This window comes from Sphaeramia orbicularis, chromosome 19, assembly GCF_902148855.1.
Source record: "Sphaeramia orbicularis chromosome 19, fSphaOr1.1, whole genome shotgun sequence".
Lineage (NCBI taxonomy): Eukaryota > Metazoa > Chordata > Actinopteri > Kurtiformes > Apogonidae > Sphaeramia > Sphaeramia orbicularis.
In genome coordinates this window covers 30,731,765-30,758,931 of record NC_043975.1, presented here as the reverse complement: position 1 = coordinate 30,758,931, position 27,167 = coordinate 30,731,765, and the positions used below count along the sequence as shown (strand labels likewise).

The window sequence follows — 27,167 nt, the reverse complement described above, 5'->3', positions numbered from 1 at the left end:
GGTCCATGTATGGATCCCCCAATTCAAATATAACTGCATGGGGATCACTCATCTTAAGTTGTCCAGACACGGATCCGTTCTGTACCGTCTTCTTCCGATCCGGGTCCGGGTCGTGGAGGCAGCAACCTCAGAAATGGAGTCCAGACAGCCCTCTCCACAGCCACATCCACCAGCTCCAGGGGAATCCTGAGGGGTTCTACTGTAAGGCCAGCCCAGAGATATAATGCCTCCAGTGTGTCCTGGGTCAGCCCCGAATTCTCCTCCATGCACGGATCCCCCAATTTAAATATAACCGCATGGGGATAACTCACCTTACGTGTTTCACACACGCACGCATGACTGATACCTGTCACTGACTTACATTGGTATAACTTCTGTGGGCCCATCAGAGAATTTTTGGTGATTCCAAGATACCATCACAGATTTGAGGTAGGGAGCAATGTGTTGCATTGTTGGCTGCACACGAAAACGACATGCCGGCTTCTGTTGTCTTTTGTAGTTTTCCTTAAAAATCTAAATCGAAAATTGTCTTTTTAGAGGAAAAAATTGGGATTTTACTTTTGGCCAAAATCGTGCAGCCCTAACCTCCCATTTAGGTTGGTGTTCTAGAAAATACCCACATAACTTCCAGTAGTTAATAGACCCATATGTGAAAGCACACACTGTTTCATGAAATCCACTAATGCTCCGTAGACAGCCAGCTGGAAAAATGAAAGGGTAACCATGTCTATGAAACTGACCAGTCCATTTCCAGTAGCTGGTTTTCATCACATACAAGTCAACAATGAACTGGAAATGTTATCTCAGCCAATATTACAGAAAAATACACATCTAAATTCACTTATTCTGTCCACATTAATTTAGCGCAGAGGTAGAGGAGTAAATCAGAGCACAGTGCTAGTATGAAATACATGCACCCACAACATGCATGCATACTAATTGTGTGGTTCAGATGTCATTATGGTGGCCAGCCATGAATAAATCCAAAAAAGTGAAACACCAAAACCTCATAATTAGGGTGACCACAGGACATGAAGCTCCCTGCCAAAGTGTGTGGGCCACAATTGGTATGCAAGACCAACCCAGAGCTGAGTGTGTACATGTGTGTGTGAGAGTTAAAAAACCCACACACTGAGGTAGAGATAGGGTTATCTTGAGCTCACTGATTCTTGGTGAATTAAAGCAGTCAGGGCATTTGAGTTCTGCCCACACACACACACACACACACACGTATCAAGGTGTCTTTGTTGGTGTCTGTGTTGTGTGCAGAGTCTTTTCAAAGCCTACTGCGACTTTCAAACCTATAGAATTCCAGCTAAAAAGAAGATGCCGACAAATGCTGAATTCATAGGACTGAAGGGACATCTTCCCCTCATACAACCTCACTGACTGGGCACGTTACAGCTACAGCAACACAGGTTGAATAATTCCAAGAAGATGCCTTTTTATGTTAGGATATTCAATTCTTAAGTTTCCAAAGACAAGTCTTGAGAGCCCACAAGGTTATTATTCTTAATCATGGCATGTGGGTGGGTGGGAGTTAATAGGAGAACTTTTCAATCTATTATTTTTTACTTAAATTCCACATCACTTTCACAGTACAGTTTTAAGTTGTTTTTTTGAACGATAAAAACAACAATTTGTTAAATCTATTGCCAAATATTGAAAATCATTGTTCTTTCTGTACATTTTACTCTGAGTTTCTACAACAGAGTTTCACTAAAACTAGATCAATGTAGGTTAGAAACTCAGGCATGACCAGGCTTAATATCAGACTTCAATAATCTCACCTTTGCAATGTCCATTTTATATCTTAACTCACTCTACTAATCCTATGGGGAAATTCAGTCTTTGCGTTACATACACTACAAACAAAAAGTTAGGGATATTTTTAATTTTTGGGCTATTTTTTCAGTTGGGATTCTTGCGCAGTGCTTTTTACTTTTTTGTGTAAGAATTGAAACACATTTTTTTAATGACCAGACATAGTTTTATTTACAAATGGCAAAAATGACAAAAAAAAAAGAAAAGAAATATCCTTAACTTTTTGTTTGTAGTGTACATCTATCTATCCTTAATATATATAGCAATTTTGTGTTTTGTGTTGGAATTTAGGGTAGGTTGAAGGATGAGGTAAGGGGGCAGGAGATTATAATAAACTAAATTTCATCCCACTCTTTTATGAATGTTGGACTTTCTTTTATATAATCCTTTTGTTGTTTGGTTTTAATGCAAATTCGAAATAAACAAACAAACAAACCCATCATTAGCATATCCATTAGCATTAGCCCGTAGAACATTAGGAGCAGTGAACTGACCTTGAAGGTACTCGGGCATCAACTCCAGGTCTTCATCAGCACCACAGACCCGCACATAAACCAGGACAAACAGTATATGTTAGAATGTAAAGGAGTTGTATAATAATGACCACCCATATAAAAGTGGAGCACCTGGAATCCTCCTGCCTGAAGCTACACTGTTAATTAAGAGCATTAAGAACATTTTATGACTTCTGACCTTAGGACACACTGAAGATGTGTTATTACACCTCTGGCAAAGCTTGATGGGAGCAAGTTTTGCTTTTAGTTTTTAACTTGATTGTAAAACTACTCGAAAAGTTCAAAACTTATTATCAAGTAAGTAGTAATAAGTCAGATTACACCTTTGGAGCACATCCTGTTTTTCACTACGATAGGAAATTTCTCCCCACACCGCAACAGATCCAGGATAGGTGGAATTATACTGAAGGTTTCACAGTCGGCTAACAGGTCTAACCGGACTTATCAAAGCTTAACTCCAAACTCTGTGCAACAGGGTATTTCTTTACGTCACCCAGTCATTGTGATATCTTTAGTAGCTAGGAACAGCCCTGCAAGCAATTATCAAATCCATTTTTTTTACTTTTTCTAGAAGCAGTATGTGATCTCTTTTCAACCCACTACAAACCTTTGTGAACATGCCTCAATTCTCAATTTTCAGATATCACAAATGAAAGTGAGAAAATATTGTCAGAGGCTCAAACTGCATTGAGACTGGGTGTGGTTAAAGAGATTATTGGCCTGAGTAGAGGTAAGTTATTACCGGTCATAACATCTGCAATATTTAAAAAAACATTGCAGTATAGATAAATGTACGGACTAAAATACTAAAGCAATCAGGACCTGGCATACTTTCAGATGGAGATCTGTGTTCATTATCTACCGATTTAGAGAGACTTGGGACTGTGCAGATGTTGGCTGTCCATAGGCAGATGATTTCATTATAAGACCTCGGCTGACACGACAGGTTAGAGCATGAACCGCTCTAATTATGGGTCAGGGCAGGAGGGGTGTACAAGCATTACACTTTAGAAACAACATGTTGCACTGTAGCTTTAAGTCCTGAGGCCATGTGCATAAACGCGTGATAGACAGCTGTGTTTGCCATCAAGCTAATTTAAAAACACTCTGAAATTAGTAACAGGATATCGTTTCCACACTGAAAATTAAGCATGCAAAATGAAAGTTAAGTTTACTATAGCAGTGATGCAGTGTTTTTCCACCATGCCCATACATATTACTTTTTAAACACACACAAGAGCAAATGAAATGTGAATAATAGACTTTTCGGCAGTAAAATTACATAAAGTAGACCTGTCAAAGACCAACAAATGGACACCAGAATCTGCTAGTAATCAGCAAGAATGACAACATCTCTGCTGTTGGTAAAATGAAAACACACACATGCACCCGGTTCAAAGTAGCTTTTGTTATCAGCTGAACTGTGACCCTGTCCGGGAAAGCAAACAGCTAAATCTCAGCCTTGGGCCAAAAACACAGACAGACACACACACACACACACAAGCACATGCACAGGAAACCAGGTCACACAGACTGACAAGTGCACTGACCAAGAAAACCTATAATCAGTTCTACTTCACTTGTATTCTATACACTATTGTCCAGATCAGGAAACTCATCAATTCAGGCATTTTATTCTGCAAAATATTTTAAATCTCACTTGGATGTCATTTTAGTGATAATACTTACCATTAAAGCTGTAACTGTATGCCTTGTGTAAAAGTTTGTACATAAAGTAATTCCAAGTTTGCAGCTCAGGAAGGATTCCCACCCTTGTATTATTGTCAAGTGAGTGAGAGACACATGGGACGAGTGAAAAAAAAAAAGTTTGTGAGTGAGCGAGAAAGAATGATGTGTGGGCAGCCAGTTCAGCAGCCAATCACATGATGTTTTTTTTTTAGTCTCTCACCTTCAAAGCAAAATAAGGCCACATTAACCCGGCAGGTCTTAATGCTCAATTCTGATTTTTTTTTTTGCTGAAATCAGGGTTTTTTTTTCCTGTGGTTGTTCACATTTTAATTTAAATGCCATCAGACTCATGTGGGAAGTCTATGTTATGTAAGTGAATAGACCCACATGTGCTCAAAAAGATGTGACGTCACAGCACACTGTTTACAGAAGTAAATATGGATCTTGCCGGGACCCGCCTTCTCCAGTGCAGGATTGATGTCGGTTGCATTTCAATTAAATAAAATCGGATGAAAAGCACATTGTCGAACATCAGACAGGCTATGCATCTGATTCAGGGACATATTTGAAAATGGCCTGGGTTTGAAAAAAAATTATTTAAAATCAGATATGGGTCACATGAGGGCAAAATGGCAGATTTTAGCCACTTCTGCATGCAGTGTGAATGTAGCCTTAGTGACATTAAAAAATAATACTTGTTACATACAATTCAATACAATTCATTCTCAGTGATGATGTCTGTCCCATTAGAAGTATTTGGTCGTGTGTTTACTTGCAAAGACACTTGTCCCATATTTTCTTTTTCTTTGTTATTTTTTTACTTTTGGGTCATGTATATGCATTTCTACGCAGCAATGCCCCTGTACATGGTGTGATTAGAGAACATTTTAAAAATGCATCTGCTCAGGTTAGAGGTCTCTTCTTTCTGCATTGCGTGCTGCATATCAGTCTGAGAGGCGAAACTCAGGGCAAAGCAAATACAGAGAAACAGAAACCTCTCAGCCACAACAGACAAGAGAAAGCAGGTGTGACTGGTATTCATTTAGGCCCTGTCCATACGAAGACGGTTTCAATCATATCCACAAAAGTTTTATATCGGATAGGCCTTTTGTCCACACAAAATCAGCGTTTTTAGTCACTGAAACCGCAGCTTTTTGAAACCGGGTCTCACAGTGGATAATTTTGAAAATGCTGGTTTACCGTCTTCGTCTTTACGACCAAACCACAACTTTTCTAAAACGATGATGTCATAGCCCACCTCTCTAACCTTTCAGCCTGGACGCAAGAGGCCACTTCATAACAATAACAACAACAACGGCGGACTACAGAACAGTGCTCGTGTTACAACAGCTATTGAGCTTATTGGAAATATTGAATCAAAATCTAAGGCTACTCAATCATTACAATGAGCAACTAGAAGCACTCGGAGAGCGCAGACCTCCGCCAAGGCTGATCAGTGGCCCCCCCTGTGGGCCCCCCCACGCCCGATCACCACCAAAATGTAATCATTTCTTCCTTATCCCATTTCCAACAAACCCTGAAAATTTCATCCAAATCTGTCCATAACTTTTTGAGTTATGTTGCACACTAACGATCAGTGCCCCCCCCCCTCGTGGGCCCCCCCCACCCCCGATCGCCACCAAAATTTAATCATTTCTTCCTCATCCCATTTCCAACAAACCCTGAAAATTTCATCCAAATCTGTCCATAGCTTTTTGAGTTATGTTGCACACTAACGATCAGTGCCCCCCCCCGTGGGCCCACCCCTGATCACCACCAAAATTTAATAATTTCTTCCTTATCCCATTTCCAACAAACCCTGAAAATTTCATCCAAATCTGTCCATAACTTTTTGAGTTATGTTGCACACTAACGATCAGTGCCCCCCCCCCCCCCGTGGGCCCCCCCCACCCCCAATCACCACCAAAATTTAATCATTTCTTCCTTATCCCATTTCCAACAAACCCTGAAAATTTCATCCAAATCTGTCCATAACTTTTTGAGTTATGTTGCACACTAACGGACAGACAAACAAACAGACAGACAAACAAACAAACAAACCCTGGCAAAAACATAACCTCCTTGGCGGAGGTAACAAACAACCATAGTTAACAATATTTACTACATGCTCTTGGATCTACTGTGGAGGGAGGCAACCAGGAGGAAATATTGGATCAGACCTGGTAGAACCAAGTAAGCTTTATACGCACGCTACACGTCTTCTTCCTCCGTTTTTTTGCGAGAGCATTACAATGCCACATACAGGCCTGGCATTTGTACTACATCATTTTCAGTGGTTTCATGCGGACAAGATATTTCCTGAAATGACTCCATGTTTTTATGGAGCACTTTTTTGAAAACGACAAAGAAAAGGATCAGATAGGAAAAGATGCGGTTTCGTGTGGACATGGCTTCAGAGTCTTCCTTTAAGGTCGTATGAAGAATGATTATCTGCCCTTTACAACAAGCAATCAGGAAACATTTCATTTTTATACTCCACTGCTATTTTCCTCATCACTGCTCCACACTTTCCTCATTCAGTCCATGACACACTTTCATTGCTTGTGCAGAAGGAAGGGGCAAAGTTCTGGTTACAAACATCTGAGAGACACTGCATATTATACTTGTAAAGTCGACCGGTGGGATACGGTATAAACAATAGCCTGCAGGAAATACATGACTACTCTGTTTCACAAAATATGCCTTAGGGCTACAAGAGCCTAATTCAGAGGAAAAGAAAACAGAATTTGGAAATATATACCCTCCCTCTGCAGCTCTCTCCTCTCTGTCCAAATCAAAAGACTAAATACAGAAATAGATGCTGTTTCAGGTCATTGTGAAAAGCAGAGGACACTTTTCAAAGCTTCCATGTTGACACACAGTAGTCGTCATGTGTGAGGAGCAGTAATTACAGCTGTCAATCACATACCAAACTAGAAAAGCACTCGGAGAGCGCAGACCTCCGCCAAGGCAGATCAGTGCCCCCCCCCGATCACCACCAAAATTTAATCTTTTGTTCCTTGTACCGGTATCAACATTTCCTGAAATTTTCATCCAAATCCAGCCATAACTTTTTGAGTTATTTTGCACATGGACAGACAGACAGACAGACAAACCAATGCCGGCAAAAACATAACCTCCTTGGTGGAGGTAAAAATACCTGTGATTAACCAAAATCTCTATCATGGGATGGATTTACAGCCTGAAAACAGTGTCCACACAGATCCGTAGACTTCTTGTTTTCTTTCACACCGCTTGAATTACAATGTGCTGAAAGGCTAATGGAATTGGAACTGTAGCTTTAAGGAAATGCATTCTAAGCCAAGACTACCTTGCAGATACTGTGTAACCAAATCAACATTCCATAAACTACTTTGTTTCTGCAGTGATTTTTCCCCCTTACACTCTTGTGACACAAACATTACAATTAAACGGAATCAAATAGGACTGGGTTCTTCTAACTTCTCAAGGCAAAATAAAAAGGAATTCTACCCAATAAGCTCCAACAATTCATGAGCTGGAATAAAGTGTAACACATGTTGATGATCTAAGCACTAAGCACCTCTGATCTAAGCACCTCTGTCAATCCTGATGAAACTGGATATAATCAAAATCAGATGGTTACAGCAGTGTGTTTTGTGAGCACACATATTAATCTGTCTTTCAGCAAGGCTACACAAACAGTCCAGCAACAATTAAAATGAAATTGGGTGAAAGGGTTGGATATAGGCCACGGAGGAACCCACGAAAAAACTGGCACAGAGGCAGAAAAGGGGCAGAGGAATGCGTTGTCTTGCCAGAAGTACTGTATGAGAGCCTCAGCTTTTATCCAATTTATCTTACAAGTGTATTTGCAAGTTTTAATAAAGGAAGCTACCTTTTAAATCACTTTAAAATCCATTTCTAGGCTTGCTTTTATGTGATATTTGCATTTATATTCCTTTTGAGTTTTGTTTTGTTTTTTTTTATTTTGATTTATCATTTGGTATTTTTTCTATTTTATTTACTTATTAACTTCAGTTACATCTGTCTAACCATTTGCACCTTCCACTGCCTTTATTAGTTTTTAGGTCTTTTCCTGATTTTATTTCTTTTATCATATCATTAATGGGTAACCACTTTCACCACTTTTATGATGTGTTGTGTCTTTTTCTTTTATTGCACTTTTATCAAGATTGGGTGTTGATCCTACTAATTTTTGGTTTATTTTCCAGTATTTCATATTTCATGATTCTCCCGTTTGCTGTCGAAGCATTTAATAAACTGCAGATTTTAAAAGTGCTATAAAAATAAAGGTTCCTATTAATATCTTACATTTGAAATTTTTATTTTTCACTCAAAATAAAAAACACATGCTTCTTAATCCTTATTAAATGACAGTATTTCAGTGAACTGAGGACCACTGTTCCAACCTTTCAGGGTAATGAGGTCAGTGACTATTGATCTTTTTTTTTTTTTCATTCAATTCTTGCTGAGTCAGAAGTTCAGTACAAATCTACGAAGGCCTTTCCTTGTTGGTGAATTCTTAAGTTACCCATCACATATCACTCCCATGCAGTTGTATGTTATGTTTTAACCTCTGTCCTAATCATAGTTTAGCCACTCACATAAAAGTCTTCTTATAAAATTCATTCATGAGGGATTATTTCATAACTCATCCAGCGATGACTAATAGGCCGGTATGTGATTAGCTTCAAATTTTCAGCACAGGAAAGTAAAGCATGAGGTACATAGAAACCTGCACCGTGGGTAAGTAAAATTATCCTTTACGATGTTGTCATATAGTACATTAAACTTACTTTAATAGCATATAGACAATGGACAAAAGAGAGAAAAAGGCACAACAACTAGCAGAATGACTTGGTTCACAGTGGGCCTCTTATCCTTCTGAGCCTCCCAAATACTCTACTAAATACTTCACCCTCAGATTCTGAATTGGATCTTAAGCATTCCGTTAGAATAATAAGCAGGTCAGGGAGAGAAGGAATCCCCTCTTTTGTTGTGAAGGGGTCACAGACAAAAAGGAATGCCAAGAGAGTACAAAAGGTTAGAGTCACGCTCCAACTCGTGTTGCCCAAAGCACCACAAAGTAGACATTCCAATATAACCAACTGACAAATATACTAAATAACTTGAGCCAGTAAGGTTTATTGGCACACTTTTTGGGAGTTTCCGTAAGGAAGAAGTGACAGAATGTTGTGTGGAAACAAGAACAGCTGGGAGAGGAACCAAAATGAGCTTAATATGGGGGAGAAGAGGAAAAAGAAGATAGAGAAGATAATAATGATACAGCTCCATGTCCGCTTTGCATGCACTTACAGGAAATTATCTTAAAATTGTAGTAGCACAAGCCTTTCTACTGCCATTGGAGACCCCCTTTTAACATTGGTGTTCAGAGAAGAAAAGACGTATCATATGACCACAATAGAATCACATTCCTTAAACTGGATGAAGTTAAGAAGAATAAGGCTAGTGTCACCAGGCCCTGAAGAGACCTGGACACTGGGAGGTCAGTGAGCCTGCCTGTGGAATTAAACCTTCTGCCTTACGAAACAAGGGGGGGAAACACGCAATAAAAAGTTAAGTGTGCTTTTATCAGAAATAGTGTAATCCATTTCTTTCATTTTGCTGTCATGGTCAAATAAAAGTGGGTGGCGCAGCATTGATCTTTCCCATAAAAACCTCACAGTGTGGTAAACAAAACACACAACTCTGAAGCACTGCAGCAATTATATTGAGTCTATATCCTTACAGAGAGTTTGGTTAAAAAAAACATTATATTCAGTCTTTTTAGGGTAATTATTAATTTCTGGAAGAAAACAACTTAATATGGTTCTAATTGAAGAAGACACTTCACCAAACTGCTTAATTGCATCCTGATTCAAGCCAAAGTCACAGCTCATATGTGCCAGGATGAGCCCTGCCAGCTTTGGGTTGCGAATGACAGCTCTTGTGAAACCAATGGAAAAATGTTTTCCATCTGCAAGCTTATAAATTTCAGTAAATACATGGTGAAACAGAATCTGTATTTAATCCATAACCAGATAACAGTACAGCATATATCTTATAAGAGAAAAAAAAGGAAAAATAAAGTCATGAATTTACAGTGAGTATATCCAAATGTGTGGGTTACTTCCCAACAAGAGATACATTCCTGTTTCTGGTGGGTTCCCACATGACAAGAGTGCTTGGTTATGTTTATATTAGTCATGGTCACATAATGGGGCCAAACTGGCAAGGCTTCCAACATTAATATGTTTGGGCAGCACCATGTTGGGCTTATAGACCTCCAATTATTCTCAAATCAATCAAGACAGTTGGCTCAACTGAAATAGTGACGTGATCTGTTCTTGATTCATGATATTTCAATCAAACCAGCCACCAGGACAGCTCATAAATAATCAGAAGCCCCTTTTGCACAGCACTGTTATGGGAATATTTCGCCTTTATTCAGGAACGACGTCTGTGTAAACGAAATGGTGGGATCATTTGGTCCCACCTCTATCACGGCTCTGTAACGCCTCTGGAGGTAGTAACAGAGCTGTGGTTAAAGGTGGGATCATGATTCCAGAACGCTATGTAAAAGGAACACCTCTCGTCAATGTGTGACATTTTGATGACGAATTGCGTGTGCGACCCCTGCATCGGGGGAATTTAAAAATGAGCACGGTCCATGTACAGTAAACAAACATATCAACGTGACCAGAAAGATGACGAACTGAGGAGATGCTGACATCCGCAAGCTGCTATCACTTCAGGTGGATGACTCTATCCATGCTAACATTTGTGGAACGGTGAAAGACAGGCCGACTCTGGAGAGGTTAGCAACATCGCTATGCTCGGGGTATTTTCGACGTACAAGTTATACGACACACTATACACTGCGCTGCATCACTGCCCCTTTGATTCCAGAATGCAGGTCCACTGTGTAAAAGTCCAGCCTGTCTCATCTCTGTTACTCCTTCAGCTTGGCTGTTGAAATCAGTCAAAAGTGGAAAAAAGGTAGGATCACCATCTCACTTTTTTTCTAGAATCTCTTTGTAAAACTGGCTAAAGCTACACATTGTACAGGGAAAATTTGTAAAAGTTGTACCTAAGCAAGCAAAGATATTCCACTATCCTAATGGAGTTACAGAAGAGACTAACTACTGTCCCGTGTGCAGTATATACAGCCACAGAGGCAACGGAGATAGCACTGATATCAAACAGACTGAAAAACGACAAAAACTTTCAAAAGGAATCTTTTGGAAGATACGTGTTACTTTCAACCTCAACTCCCAAGATCAATAACAAAGTCCAAAGCTGGTTGTACAGGGAACAACCTGCAAACAGCAACAGAACAGAGCTGCAAACAGAACAGACTTTTCATGCGAGGGACCTGGAGAACATATGGCTTTGATTAGAGGGCAGGGCAGAGAAAGACGCCAATGGAAACTGCACAGAAACAGAGAAAGAGGCTCTATGTGTGAATGTGTGTATATCTGTTTACGTGTGCATCTGTGCAACAACAGAGGGAGAGGGCTGACTCAAGAAGGGGCGACTCAATTTTCACAGTGAGTGAGTTCGTGAATACTGGCACCGTGGTGTGTGTGAGTGTGTGCACATGTCGACAAAGACAGAATAAAAGATGACTCATAAGAGGGGAGGGGGCTGCTGAACTTGCAGAACAGAAAGAAGTGGGTGCCAGTATTTATGTGTGTGACTATAAAAGAAAAAAAAAAAAAAAACTGTTTGGGCATATGATATCAGTCTGTATCTAACCTTTCACATTAACATAACTGCAAGTACTAGTGCCGTTACCATCTAAAGAACTAGTTTCTCTAGTTTGCTTGGTCAACCAGTATTGTCTCAAAATGCATTAGGACTTTAAGAAGTGCTGTAGGCTATAAGGGGATGAAAATCAAACATCCACAGCTTCAATTAAGTTTTCTTGAGGCCAAATAATAAGCTTACGAATCAGATAAAAAGTAAAACTGAAAATGTATTTTCAACTGTGAAGCCAAACTCTGCTAGATGGGAGTTGCCTTTGTATGCTGATGATTTCATACAGTGCTTTGTTCATTGTTTTTAATTCAGTTTGCTCATTTTCAAACATGTTTTCACACTATTCTTGGCAAGACAACATTAGCTGCACTAGGAAAAGATATTAAATGTAATTTTGGTGGAAACAAATTAGTGAAAACCTCCTCCTTTCTACTTGGTCTTTGGCACTCTTGCAATGTTGACTTTTTTTTTTTCCTTATTTTTCACTGTTTTTATATTTTAACTTGTTTTATATATTTGATTTTATTGTTTCTTAATGCTTTTTTTTTTTTTTTATTGTGCATTTATTTATGATTCTGTTGGGTTTCTGTAAATTGGCTTAGAGTCTGGTTTTGACCAACTCTATATATAAAGTGTCATGAGGTAACTTTTTTGTTGTGATCTGGCGCTATATAAATCAAATTTGATTGATTGAGTGATTTGATTGGTTTTCCTCTGTAAGTCGCTTTGGAAAAAAGTGTCTGCCAAATGCATAAACATAAACATAAACATTTAGTCTTCTGTACAGCACTTTGATCCACTGTGGTTGTATTAAAGTGCTTTATAAATAAAGTTGGATTGGATTTGAATTGGATTGGATAACCTGCATGATCACTAAAGAGAAGAAATAACATGAACTGTGTATGTCCAATTACATAGCTATAAGGGAAAGTCTACATAACAAAATTGCCATAATTAAATTGTTGCACATGGTTGATACGCATTAAGCAAAACACAAGCCTTTAAATATGCTTCATAAGGCCAAAGGCTAATCACAGCATCAATTAACACACTTCCAAAGCTACACACTAGACAAATTGTGCTGTCATCAAGACACGTCTGCTCCATCTGTCCACAAAGCAAGTAACTACAAGGAGGCTTCTGAAAATAAGGATGCACGTTTACAGAAAAAAAAAAAAAAAAAAAAACCTGCTCAGACAACAAGTCCAACCAGTCTCTCATCCCTGTCAGTTCCAGATTTCTATCTCCAGGCAGCATAAAACGTTGACTCCCACAGTTTTCCACACAGCATGCCCCAATAGCAGCGGAATAAGAATAACAGAAGAAACTTTTCTTGTGGAAAGAAATATGTAGTTTGTTTCCGACAAACAGAAGATAAGATTTTAAACAATTCACTGTCACATGAATGGAGGGGGTGAATTCATCCACTGTCCCTGTTGTCCTTGTGGCTTCTCACAGTCACTTTGCACTGGAAATGCAATGTTGTTATCCTGGGTCAGCATGGATTATAGACTGCAACACACACATCCATTAAAGTTTATTCCACCACAGTGAAAGTAGATTTTAATGTAAGACTGATTACGTCATCACAACAGTAATAGGAGTCGTTTTGGTGTGTTTAGGGGACTCTGTAAACAACAAGCTCACCTGTCAAACTTAAAAAAAAAAAAAAAAAATGACACACCTTAGCCTGGAGAGCTGAAGAGAATGTAGTTTTCATTTCGATTAATTGCTATTAAGTGCAAATAAGCGAATGTTGTAGTCTATAAACACATTTATGCAACTACAGCAACACGGATAGATTCGAGTTTGGTAAGAGTTTTAATTTTAATATCCGTTAAACGTTAGAAAGACGCTTCGTTGTATCTCAAAGTTTCATAAAGTCCAGTTTATTGTGTCATAACTGAAAAAGTCAACTCCTTTACTAGTTTTCTGTTCCCTATCAACACAACACCAGGTGAATCCACTGGCATTCATTAAAACAACTGGAGTTTCTGTGCAGTTCAACAAACGCAACTTTACCGACACACCGCTCGTGCTACACATGAAATAACAACACACCGTCAACACTTACCGATGCCGTGACTCAAACTTACCGATAAAAGTTGTCAAACCCAGCTAGCATCCACCAAAACTCCTCATACTGGCTAGTTCAGTGCAATGAGCCGCAAAGTCGACGTTTGGGAAGTCGCTCGTGGACTCTGGCGGAGGGACAGCTGATGCCACGGCTCGTGCTGTGGTGGAAACCCGCTCTCCAGTCTCTGGTGCCTTCAGGTGCAGCTCGGAAATTTGCAAATCCAACACAGACAGCATGTGTTTTAACTCCGGAGGAAGTTGAAGACATAAATACTTTTTTTCCCAGAGGTCGTTGAGATGTTTCACAATTCATTAAAAAAAAAAAGGGGCAAAACAGAACACAGCTACTATTATGTTCTGCTGAGAAATTGTTCATGTAAAAACCCCTGATTGATTGATTGATTGATTGATTGATTGATTGATTGATTGATTGAAGATGGTACAAACTAAAATAGGTTATGTTTAAACCCATGTGAAATTGATATTTTACTTCATAGACATAAAACTAATGGGTGTGTTTTTCTCAAAGTTCTCAGTCTGTAAGTATATACAGGGTGGGGAAGCAAAATTTACAATGGACATTTAGTTGTTTTTTCTCAGCAGGCACTACGTCAATTGTTTTGAAACCAAACATATATTGATGTCATAATCATACCTAACACTATTATCCATACCTTTTCAGAAACTTTTGCCCATATGAGTAATCAGGAAAGCAAACGTCAAAGAGTGTGTGATTTGCTGAATGCACTCGTCACACCAAAGGAGATTTCAAAAATAGTTGGAGTGTCCATAAAGACTGTTTATAATGGAAAGAAGAGAATGACTATGAGCAAAACTATTACGAGAAAGTCTGGAAGATACTATTAAAGAAGAATGGGAGAAGTTGTCACCCGAATATTTGAGGAACACTTGCGCAAGTTTCAGGAAGTGTGTGAAGGCAGTTATTGAGAAAGAAGGAGGACACATAGAATAAAAACATTTTCTATTATGTCAATTTTCTTGTGGCAAATAAATTCTCATGACTTTCAATAAACTAATTGGTCATACACTGTCTTTCAATCCCTGCCTCAAAATATTGTAAATTTTGCTTCCCCACCCTGAATATCCTTCTGAGACCCAGTAAGTCAATATTTCTGGCCATTTTACATTAACCCTTTCATGCATAAATGAAGATTTTTTTTTTTTTTTGTGAGTGTTTTTATTCCTCTTAAGGCATGAAAAAAATACTGCAATTGATTTTTTTATTAACCTATTTTTCATGGAATTACAAAAATATCCACTCAGCTGGACGCCATGTGTTTTATTTTTGAAGCAAATAAACATGTATTTACTGATATACTGTGTGAAAACTATGATTAAAATATTTTAAAATGCTGCTAGTCTGATGTTTCGTCACATTTTAACATACTTTAATATAAGGTATTACTTTATGGAGATAATATGCACATAAAAAAACTTCTTGTTTAAAAAAAACTGTTAATTACAGTCTCATAATAACAAGGAATTGATTTACTCTCAAACACGTTCCTGCAGATCAAGTTTATCAACAACAGCAAAGTTACAGTAATGGTACGAACTGCAGTGTATGGGATGATGCATTTAAGCGTCCATTGTGTTGGCTGATATGGAACTAAAACAACAAAACCCATGAATATACAAGAGAACAGCTGGAGGATAACTGTCCACTGTAGTGACCACTGTGCATGAAAGGGTTAAATAATTGACTTAATTAAATTAATTAACTAGGGATGTCCGATAATATCAGCCCACCGATATTATCGGCCCAATATTGGCATAAAAATGTAATATCAGTGAATATCGTTATCGGGTTTTTTGCCTATCATTAAAACCGCTAAAATAATGCCTTGATTTCGCCAGCATTTACTGACGCGTAAAAGAGGCATTGTTTGTAGCTGAAAGAAATGTGCAGTTTTCAAAATTGTACAGTAGAGTTGCCACACTGTAATAGACTCATGGAGGGAGGGAGAGAAAATAAATAAATATGGCATTTTTTCCACAACTTAAGTTGAAGTATGTATTCTTTGCACAGACAGTGTTTACATTTTGAAAGCCTTGTTGCATTTGAGAATGCATCCAATGGGGCATCACAATAAAATTAGGCATGATGTGTTAATTCCAAGACAGGAGATATGTGATGTTACCTAAAATTAGTTTAATATCCCACATATATCACCAGCGGTATCGTTAGATATCGGAATCGGAAATTAAGCGTTGGACAATATCGGTATATTGGTTTTTGGCAAAAAAGCCAATATCGGACATCCCTATAATTAACCCTTTCATGCATGAATTGTGAGAACCTTAGTCAAGATTTTTTTCTTCAGTGTTTTTATTACTCCTTAGGCATGAAAAAAACAATGCCATCAAGTTTTTTTTTTCCTATGGAGTTACAAAAATATCCATGCATTTAATTTTTGAAGTAAAGAAACACATGTTTAAAACCCAATATCAGAGAGGGATATGAAAATAATTAAATAAAAACATTTTTATGCTGCTAATCTGACGTCTTTCCACATTTTAACATATTCTAATGCTAGTAATTACTCACTTCATGGAGATAATATGCAAAAAAAACTTCTTGTCTAACAAATAACAACTGACTTACACTTAAACATGTTAGTGCAGATCAGGTTTATCAAGAACAGCAAAGTTACAGTAATGGTCTGAATGTCAGTGTATGGGATGGTGCATAAGTGTTCACTGTGTTGGCTGATATGGAACTAAAACATCAAAACCCATGAATACACAAGAGAACAGCTGGAGAATAGCTGTCCACTGGAGTGGCCTATGCATGAAAGGGTTAAAGACTAACCTGTTCACCGCTGCCTTTGATTAAAAGGCTTTTTACTTTTTAAATTTTATATTCTCTATCGAAACTCTGCACTGCAACTCTTACTTTATTATGTGTGTGTTTTTATATTTTTGGATTTTATGTGTTGTTTTCTTACTTGCTGTTTTTAATCACCTTTTACATGTTTCTTTTATAATGTTTTAAATGTGTTTCTTTTTCCCAGTCGTTGTATTTCTTACTTGCTGTTTTTAATCACCTTTTACATGTTTTCTTTTATAATGTTTTAAATGTGTTTATTTTTCCCTGTCGTTGTATTTCAATGTCCTGTCTGAAGCACCTTGAATTGCCTTATTGCTGAAATGTGCTATACAAATAAACTTGCCTTGCCTTAATTTTACTTTTAAAGTAAAGCTGTGAAACTCTTGTCCACTACAGAGGACAAAAATGCAATGCTGGCTCTCAGGAGAATATATAAATAAAAATAAAATTAAATGGTAGGCTATACTTCTGGATTATCTCTTCTTTCATTGATTATTTATCTATTTGTATTTATTATGGCTATGGCCTTGTTATATGGCTATAACTTGTATTTATTATGGCATGTGCTGCTGTCCTCTTGGTCAGGTTGCTCTTGTAAAAATGTATTTATTTATTTATTCATTCATGCATTCATTTATTTATTCATTCATTCAGATAGCTCAAACTATGGGAAGAGGTTTATGATTTACTTCATACATGCAAAACTAATGTTTGTGGCAAGTTCTGAGTCTGAATAAGGGTTTAATATATAATAAAATATTAAATTGTATACTTGTGGTTCACCTCCTTCCCTCATTGATCAGGTATTTATTTATTTATTTATTTATTATTACTATTATTATTTATTTCAGATAGCACAAACTAAAATAGGCTACCATAAAACCATATCCAACCTAGTCCACTGAAAGAACATTTTATGTCCATATAAGCAACAAAGTCACTCAAAAGTTAAAAGTCGCAGAAGGATATATTCTAATTGGCTCAGAGTCTGGTTTTGACCAACTCTATATATAAAGTGTCATGAGATAACTTTTGTTGTGATCTGGCGCTATATGAATAAAATTTGATTGATTGAATGATTTGATTGGTTTTCCCCTGTAAGTCGCTTTGGAAAAAAGCATCTGCCAAATGCGTAAATGTAAATGTAAATGTGTTCAAGCAGCCTAAGTACATTTTAATAAAACTAATAAAAGTAAGTGTTACATGGTTAATTTCATATTAGGGATGCACATAATCAATCAGTCGAAAAGTAAAGCCAACATCTGTTTTAAAGAATTGATTTATTTTTATTTGGTTTGGGAGTGGTAGGAGATTGATGTTTTACTTCATAAAAACACAACTAATGTTTATGGCTCCATTTTTACCCAACTTCCATGTATGTTAAGTCTAAAAAAGTGTTACTATTTATTAAAAAATTAAATGATGTACCTCCTTCCTTCATCATTTATTTATTTATTTATTTATAGAAAGCACAAACTAAAATAGGCTATGTGTAAATCCATATCCAAACTAATCTACTGAAAGAAACATTTTAGTCCATGTAACTTATGCATTATTTTAACTTACTCAAAACTAAAACGTCAGATATGCAGTCATTCAACTATTTCCTGTCCGAAGTTTCAGTCATGTGTAGTAAAACTGAAAGAACTAACTGTTGCACGGTTAGCTTCATATTTGAAATATGCATGAATGATTGATTAGTCCATTAGCAGAGCCAAGTTGATTCACCTTTAGTTTTTGGGCTGGAGGTGAGAGGAGATGCATTAGTTAAGTATGAAAAATTGTGTAGTATTTATTAATTGAAAGTAAATAGTGTACTTAGGGTTCACCTCATGCTTGGTTGTTTTATTTATTTATCTATTTGCACCTGCTCTACTTTATTTTTTATATTAAATATCTACATTTGAGAATAACCACTGTTGTTCCTCATAGGCTTCATTTATCTGGATGGTGAACCGTACTGTTGTCATGAGTGCCATGAAGTCCAATAGCATATGAAGGCAGCTTTTCCCTCCCTCTCTCTTTCTCTCTCTCTCTTTCTCTCTACCAGTAGCCCCTGAACTGTGGAGTGTGGACAGGAGGACAATAACCGCAAGTCTGGGTTACTTCGTGGTGCTGTGTGTGTGTCACCACATTGGAATGTCTGGCAACAATATCTCACCATAGCCAGCCGTCTACTTTTTTTTTTTCTCTATATGCATTGTTTCCTGTAATCTTAAACACTTTCAGTTTCAAGCAAAACAGATAAAGCAGAGTACCTTGAGCGAAGAATCCAAATTATGTCATAATAATAAATAAAAGCTGTAAAATATGCTTGTGAGTTTTCATACAAGGTAATTTAACCCACTGGCAACCAAAACTGTATACTGATCTAAAATGTTTAATATCTTCTGAACCATTAAGCCTGTCAATATGGTGAAATAATTAAAGTAAAATGCAGTTTATCATCTTTTCATGGTCATCAGATATGATCCATTTGGACGTTCAGAGGCTCCGTAGTGAACATGGAAACACTGTCATCCTCTGAAACACAAATTCATCAGTAAAATCCATGTATTTTCATTAATGATACTGATTGGAGATGCTTGTTTTTATGATCAGCCATGGACATTCCTCTCTTTATTCCTATTAGTAATCACCTTTGACCAGATTATTTAACCCATAAAGACCCAAACAGCAACTGTCTACCAAAACCATCTACTGATCTAAAACATTTAATAACTTCTGAACCATTAATCCTATCAATACATGTAAATAATTGGTAAAATACAGTTTATTGTCTTTTCACGGTCATCAGATGTGACCTATTTGGACATTCAGAGGCTCTGTAGTTACCGTAGAAACACTGTCATCTTCTACAACATTGATTCACCAGTAAAACCAATGGATTTTGGACCTCTGTTACGTATCCTCCTAACCACTTGGTTGAATTCATACCAAATTGGGTTTACATATTGCCAGTGACCCAGAATGGATCTCATTACATTTTGGAGAAAGTAGGTCAAAGTTACAATTTTTTAATGAAATTTTTTTTTCTTCCAAATTTACTTATAATGGGCAAAATTTCAAATGTCTGTAGCAGCAAAACTATTGGTTGAATTCATACCAAATTTAGTTTATATATTGCCAGTGACTCAGAATAGATGTCATTACATTTTGGAAAAAGTAGGTCAAAGTTGATTTTTTTTTAATGAATTTTTTGAATCTTTTTTTCCCCATTTACTTATAATGGGCAAAATTTCAAATGTCTATAGCAGCAAAACTATTGGTTGAATTCATACCAAATTTAGTTTATATGTTGCCCGTGACTCAGAATAGATGTCATTACATTTTGGAAAAAGTAGGTCAAAGTTAATTTTTTTTAATGAATTTTTTGAATCTTTTTTTTTTTTCCCCATTTACTTATAATGGGCAAAATCCGTAGTGAACATGGAAACACTGTCATCCTCTGAAACACAAATTCATCAGTAAAATCCATGTATTTTCATTAATGATACTGATTGGAGATGCTTGTTTTTATGATCAGCCATGGACATTCCTCTCTTTATTCCTATTAGTAATCACCTTTGACCAGATTATTTAACCCATAAAGACCCAAACAGCAACTGGCAACCAAAACCATCTACTGATCTAAAACATTTAATAACTTCTGAACCATTAATCCTATCAATACATGTAAATAATTGGTAAAATACAGTTTATTGTCTTTTCACGGTCACCAGATGTGACCTATTTGGACATTCAGAGGCTCTGTAGTTACCGTAGAAACACTGTCATCTTCTACAACATTGATTCACCAGTGAAACAAACGGATTTTGACAAATGACAGTGGATGGAAACACTTGTTTTTATGTTCACTTTTTGATATATTTGCTGTAAACGTCACTTTTTCTTCAGTTTTCTCTGTTTCTGGTATAATCACCTCCAACTTTAATCTGAGCTTTTATGGACATTAGTAAATGACATATAGGAAACTACCTGATTTTCACTGAAAAAAATCAAAATACAGAGAATAATATTATAATAAATGGTGATAAATCACTTAAGAATGATGAAATAAAGAGAAAAATTCATTTGGGAACTGCCATAAAAGTAGTACTGGGTCTTTCTGGGTTAAACAGAAAACAGCATATAGATAAGCAGGTTACTGTAATAATGGTTGGCAGTGCTGGTGATGTGTTTGATTGCACCTGTGATTGCATGGTTGCATTTGTTTGCTTCATACAGTGAATAGAGCAGAAAGTAGGTCGCAGTTGAGGAGTCACCATGCCTCTGAACTCCACTCCCAGACAGCCAGAGCACGTGCTGAAGAGATGCCCTTTTCCACTTCACAGCCTATAACTATTTACTTCAGTTTGGAAAATTGGGGATTATTTTCCAGTTCCCTCCTGCTACACTGATGGGAAGTCTTATGCCATCTGACAGGAATGTGCAACCCCTCCACTCTGCCAATAATCCTCCACCCAGGAGCCTGACACTTCAAACAGTTGGGAATCCCCAGTTCCACTACAGTAAAGAAAAACCAGGGCGGGTAGCTTCTGATTTGCATTACTACACATTACAGTCTGTTTTCAGTGACATACCTAAATATGACCTAAACCTCTGTTACTTACCCTCCTAACCACTCACAGTAACCAGTGTGGCATTTGTCATGATGATAATATGACTAACATCGTATCTTGTTCAGTAGCATCTTATTTATTAGCACTAAATGAGATGAAAAGCAATTATAAAAATGGATAAATGGAAAAAAAAAAAAAAAAAAGCCAGGTATAGTCAGTTAGTGTATGTTTGACAAGAACAAAGAAACTTTTGAGAGTTCTTTTTTTTTTCTTCCATTAATTCAATGAATAAAATTAGGATAAAAGTATTTATTTATTTATTTATTTCCCTGCCCCCCAAAGGGGAGGCAAGGGGTATTGGTTTTGGTTCTGTTTGTTAATACTCTAGCAGCAAAACTATTGGTTGAATTCACATCAAATTTGGTTTATATTTCTAGTGACCAGCAATAGATGTCATTACATTTTGGAAAAAGTAGGTCAAAGCTTAAATTTTTAATGAATTTTTTTTTAATCTTTTTTTTTTTTTTTTTTCCATTTACTTATAATGGGCAAAATTTCAAATGTCTGTAGCAGCAAAACTATTGGTTGAATTCATACCAAATTTAGTTTATATATTGCCAGTGACTCAGAATAGATGTCATTACATTTTGGAAAAAGTAGGTCAAAGCTCAATTTTTTTTATGAATTTTTTTAATCTTTTTTTTTTTTTTTTTTTCCCATTTACTTATAGTGGGCAAAATTTCAAATGTCTGTAGGAGCAAAACTATTGGTTGAATTCATACCAAATTGGGTTTATATACTGCCAATGACCCAGAATAGATGTCATTACATTTTGGAGAAAGTAGGTCAAAGTTACAGATTTTACGAATTTTTAAAATATTTTTTCCCCCATTTACTTATAATGGGTGAAATTTCAAATGTCTGTAGCAGCAAAACTATTGGTTGAATTCATACCAAATTTAGTTTATATATTGCCAGTGACTCAGAATAGATGTCATTACATTTTGGAAAAAGTAGGTCAAAGTTAAATTTTTTAATGAATTTTTTTAATCTTTTTTTTTTTTTTTTTTGCCCCATTTACTTATAAGGGGCAAAATTTCAAATGTCTGTAGCAGCAAAACTATTGGTTAAATTCATACCAAATTGGGTTATATATTGCCAGTGACCCAGAGTAGATCTCATTACATTTTGGAGAAAGTAGGTCAAAGTTACAATTTTTTTAATGATTTTTTTTTTTCCCATTTCCTTATAATGGGCAAAATTTCAAATGTCTGTAGCAGCAAAACTATTGGTTGAATTCATACCAAATTTAGTTTATATATTGCCAGTGACTCAGAATAGATGTCATTACATTTTGGAAAAAGTAGGTCAAAGCTCAATTTTTTTTATGAATTTTTTTAATCCTTTTTTTTTTTTTTTTTTTTCCCATTTACTTATAGTGGGCAAAATTTCAAATGTCTGTAGGAGCAAAACTATTGGTTGAATTCATACCAAATTGGGTTTATATACTGCCAATGACCCAGAATAGATGTCATTACATTTTGGAGAAAGTAGGTCAAAGTTACAGATTTTACGAATTTTTAAAATATTTTTTCCCCCATTTACTTATAATGGGTGAAATTTCAAATGTCTGTAGCAGCAAAACTATTGGTTGAATTCATACCAAATTTAGTTTATATATTGCCAGTGACTCAGAATAGATGTCATTACATTTTGGAAAAAGTAGGTCAAAGTTAAATTTTTTAATGAATTTTTTTAATCTTTTTTTTTTTTTTTGCCCCATTTACTTATAAGGGGCAAAATTTCAAATGTCTGTAGCAGCAAAACTATTGGTTAAATTCATACCAAATTGGGTTATATATTGCCAGTGACCCAGAATAGATCTCATTACATTTTGGAGAAAGTAGGTCAAAGTTACAATTTTTTTAATGATTTTTTTTTTCCCATTTCCTTATAATGGGCAAAATTTCATATGTCTGTAGCAGCAAAACTATTGGTTGAATTCATACCAAATTTAGTTTATATATTGCCAGTGACTCAGAATAGATGTCATTACATTTTGGAAAAAGTAGGTCAAAGCTCAATTTTTTTTTATGAATTTTTTTAATCTTTTTTTTTTTTTCCCATTTACTTATAATGGGCAAAATTTCAAATGTCTGTAGCAGCAACACTATTGGTTGAATTCATACCAAATTGGGTTTATAGATTGCCAGTGACCCAGAGTAGATCTCATTAAATTTTTGGAGAAAGTAGGTCAAAGTTACAATTTTTTAATGTGTTTTTTTTTTTTTTCCCCCATTTACTTATAATGGGTGAAATTTCAAATGTCTGTAGCAGCAAAACTGTTGGTTGAATTCATACCAAATTTAGTTTATATATTGCCAGTGACTCAGAATAGATGTCATTACATTTTGGAAAAAGTAGGTCAAAGTTAAATTTTTTAATGAATTTTTTAAATCTTTTTTTTTTTTTGCCCCATTTACTTATAAGGGGCAAAATTTCAAATGTCTGTAGCAGCAAAACTATTGGTTAAATTCATACCAAATTGGGTTATATATTGCCAGTGACCCAGAATAGATCTCATTACATTTTGGGGAAAGTAGGTCAAAGTTACAATTTTTTTAATGATTTTTTTTTTTCCCATTTCCTTATAATGGGCAAAATTTCAGATGTCTGTAGCAGCAAAACTATTGGTTGAATTCATACCAAATTTAGTTTATATATTGCCAGTGACTCAGAATAGATGTCATTACATTTTGGAAAAAGTAGGTCAAAGCTAAATTTTTTTTATGAATTTTTAGAATCTTTTTTTTTTTTTCCCATTTACTTATAATGGGCAAAATTTCAAATGTCTGTAGCAGCAACACTATTGGTTGAATTCATACCAAATTGGGTTTATAGATTGCCAGTGACCCAGAGTAGATCTCATTAAATTTTTGGAGAAAGTAGGTCAAAGTTACAATTTTTTAATGCTTTTTTTTTTTTTTTTCCCCATTTACTTATAATGGGTGAAATTTCATATGTCTGTAGCAGCAAAACTGTTGGTTGAATTCATACCAAATTTAGTTTATATATTGCCAGTGACTCAGAATAGATGTCATTACATTTTGGAAAAAGTAGGTCAAAGTTACATTTTTTAATGAATTTTTTAAATCTTTTTTTTTTTTGCCCCATTTACTTATAATGGGCAAAATTTCAAATGTCTGTAGCAGCAAAACTATTGGTTGAATTCATACCAAATTGGGTTTATATACTGTCCATGACCCAGAATAGATGTCATTACATTTTGGAGAAAGTAGGTCAAAATTACAGATTTTATGAATTTTTAAAATATTTTTTCCCCCATTTACTTATAATGGGGGAAATTTCACATGTCTGTAACAGCAAAACTGTTAGTTGAGTTCATACCAAACTGACTTTATAGATTGCCAGTGACCCAGAGTGGCTCTCAATACATTTTGGGAAAAGTAGGTCAAAGTTCAAATTTTTTATGAATTTTTAAAATCTTCCCATTTACTTATAAAGGGTGAAATATATGCAAGGGGCGGGGTTTGTTGTGCCTGGCACCACTTGTTTATTTATTTAATATTTATTTAACAGGGATGATACATACAGCATTGCCACTAAAGGAAAAATATGATGCATCTAAGACATCTAGCTTTAGCTAATTTGCAGTCTTTGTCCCTGGTCAGGCTTTTGAGTACTATAAAATAATATACTGAACACTGTAAAATAATAATACAATAAAAATACAATGAAAAAATGCCATAAATTAATAAACACAGTGACTCATATCAGGCAACGGAACACAATGTAAAGATTAAAACACTAAATAAATTAGACTTAACATGGTAAAATGGTGTGTATTTTGATAATGTTCACATCTCTGCTGTTGCTTCAGAGAGTGTATGAGTAAGTTTAAGTGTATAAGAGATAAGTGTCAGTATGTGACACCAAATAGACAAATGCTGTAATTAAAGTAGGCTGGTTGATGAGTGGAGTACTTGTTTTTGTGGATCCTGCCCTCTGCTGCAAGAAAAACTTCATTACATGTACAGGAACCTGTTAGCGCACTGACCTACACTGTGGTGGTGTTAATGAGATACAGTGTAGATCACAGAAGAAGTGCTGATAAGCTAGAGAACAGAACAGGTCATGAGGGAATTTTATTAATGATTTAAAAAAATGATCTTATGTGTATTGTATAGTTGATATTTTTGCAGAAATCAAGTGGTTTAATGAAACTTAATGTGCATTAGTGATCATGAGGAAAAATACCCCAAATGTCCATATATCTTTACTCAGACATTACACCAAACACTACCCACTCTGTTTTAGTTCAACTTTTCACACCTCTCATAGCTCTGTGATCATCTGAAGAATTCATAACCCCATAAAGCTGTTTTCCCCACTTCGGAGCAGGGTTTATAAAACCACCTGTAGCTATGCAAGTAGCCCATTGTGAATGGAACACGGCGTGTTTTGCAAAATATGGATTATATTGTGACATAATAGATGAATGCACAATGCCTCACATGTGTGCCTTTTACAGATAAAGGGAAACTAAACAAAGGCTCAGTAAAAACCTGTTAAATGCCTCCAAAGACAAATAACCTGTACACACACAAACAATGGACTACAATCCACCCAGACAGGTACTATTCTGAGCAGTTCTGTCAGCAGCTACCTGACTCAGTGGTTTGTAAAGCTTCTATGGACACAGAATAGTTTGGACCTCACCTATTGAGTCAGTGGAGCTAAGACAACACCATTGGCTTTGGATGATAACGTAAGCACAGAGTGTAAGCCAGTGATTCCAGATCTTTTTTGGCTTGTGACCCCATTTGAATATCATAAATTTCTGGTGACCCCAGACATTCCAAACAGAGACTTTTTTTTTTTTTTTTAAACTAAAATTAATTTGTTTTTGATCATTTAATAGTTTGCTATACTATGTTGCAAATAACCATTAATTTTAGATGATATTTATGCTATACAGGGTGGGGAAGCAAAATTTACAATATTTTGAGGCAGGGATTGAAAGACAGTGTATGACCAATTAGTTTATTGAAAGTCATGAGAATTTATTTGCCACAAGAAAATTGACATAATAGAAAATGTTTTTATTCTATGTGTCCTCCTTCTTTCTCAATAACTGCCTTCACACGCTTCCTGAAACTTGCGCAAGTGTTCCTCAAATATTCGGGTGACAACTTCTCCCATTCTTCTTTAATAGTATCTTCCAGACTTTCTCGTAATAGTTTTGCTCATAGTCATTCTCTTCTTTCCATTATAAACAGTCTTTATGGACACTCCAACTATTTTTGAAATCTCCTTTGGTGTGACGAGTGCATTCAGCAAATCACACACTCTTTGACGTTTGCTTTCCTGATTACTCATATGGGCAAAAGTTTGTGAAAAGGTATGGATAATAGTGTTAGGTATGATTATGACATCAATATATGTTTGGTTTCAAAACAATTGACGTAGTGCCTGCTGAGAAAAAACAACTAAATGTTCATTGTAAATTTTGCTTCCCCACCCTGTATAATGTATATTACTATGGACGGAGGCAGAAAAGCCAGGTTGAGATTGACATAAGTGTGTCCATCCACTGGCACTGATCCAACTCCATAGGTTTTACTAGTGAATCAATGTTGTAGAATTAAAAATTGGTGTAAAATGCAGTTTGTCATCTTTTCACAGTCATCAGATATGACCCATTTGGACGTTCAGAGGCTCTGTAGTGAACATGGAAACACTGTCATCTTCTACAACAATAATTCACCAGTAAAACCCATGGAGTTGGATCAGTGACAGTGGATGGAGACACTGGGTTTATGTTCAGTTGAGAGATTTTACAGAAAAAGTCACTTTTTCTCAAGT

General features: G+C 36.1%; 1 protein-coding gene across 2 annotated transcripts in view; it reads right to left on the bottom strand.

The window, feature by feature from the left end:
* plce1 (phospholipase C, epsilon 1) overlaps positions 1-14,077 on the bottom strand; it is a 120,500-nt gene extending 106,423 nt beyond the window's left edge. Inside the window, exons 1-2 of one of the 2 annotated variants that reach the window (XM_030163130.1) lie at positions 13,889-14,077; positions 2,319-2,348 (exon numbers count right to left, since the gene is read on the bottom strand). The gene's annotated coding sequence lies outside the window, so the exon portion shown is untranslated. The remainder of the gene's footprint in view (positions 1-2,318; positions 2,349-13,888) is intronic. The other variant, XM_030163131.1, reaches the window with a different exon arrangement.
* Positions 14,078-27,167: the final 13,090 nt, after the last annotated feature.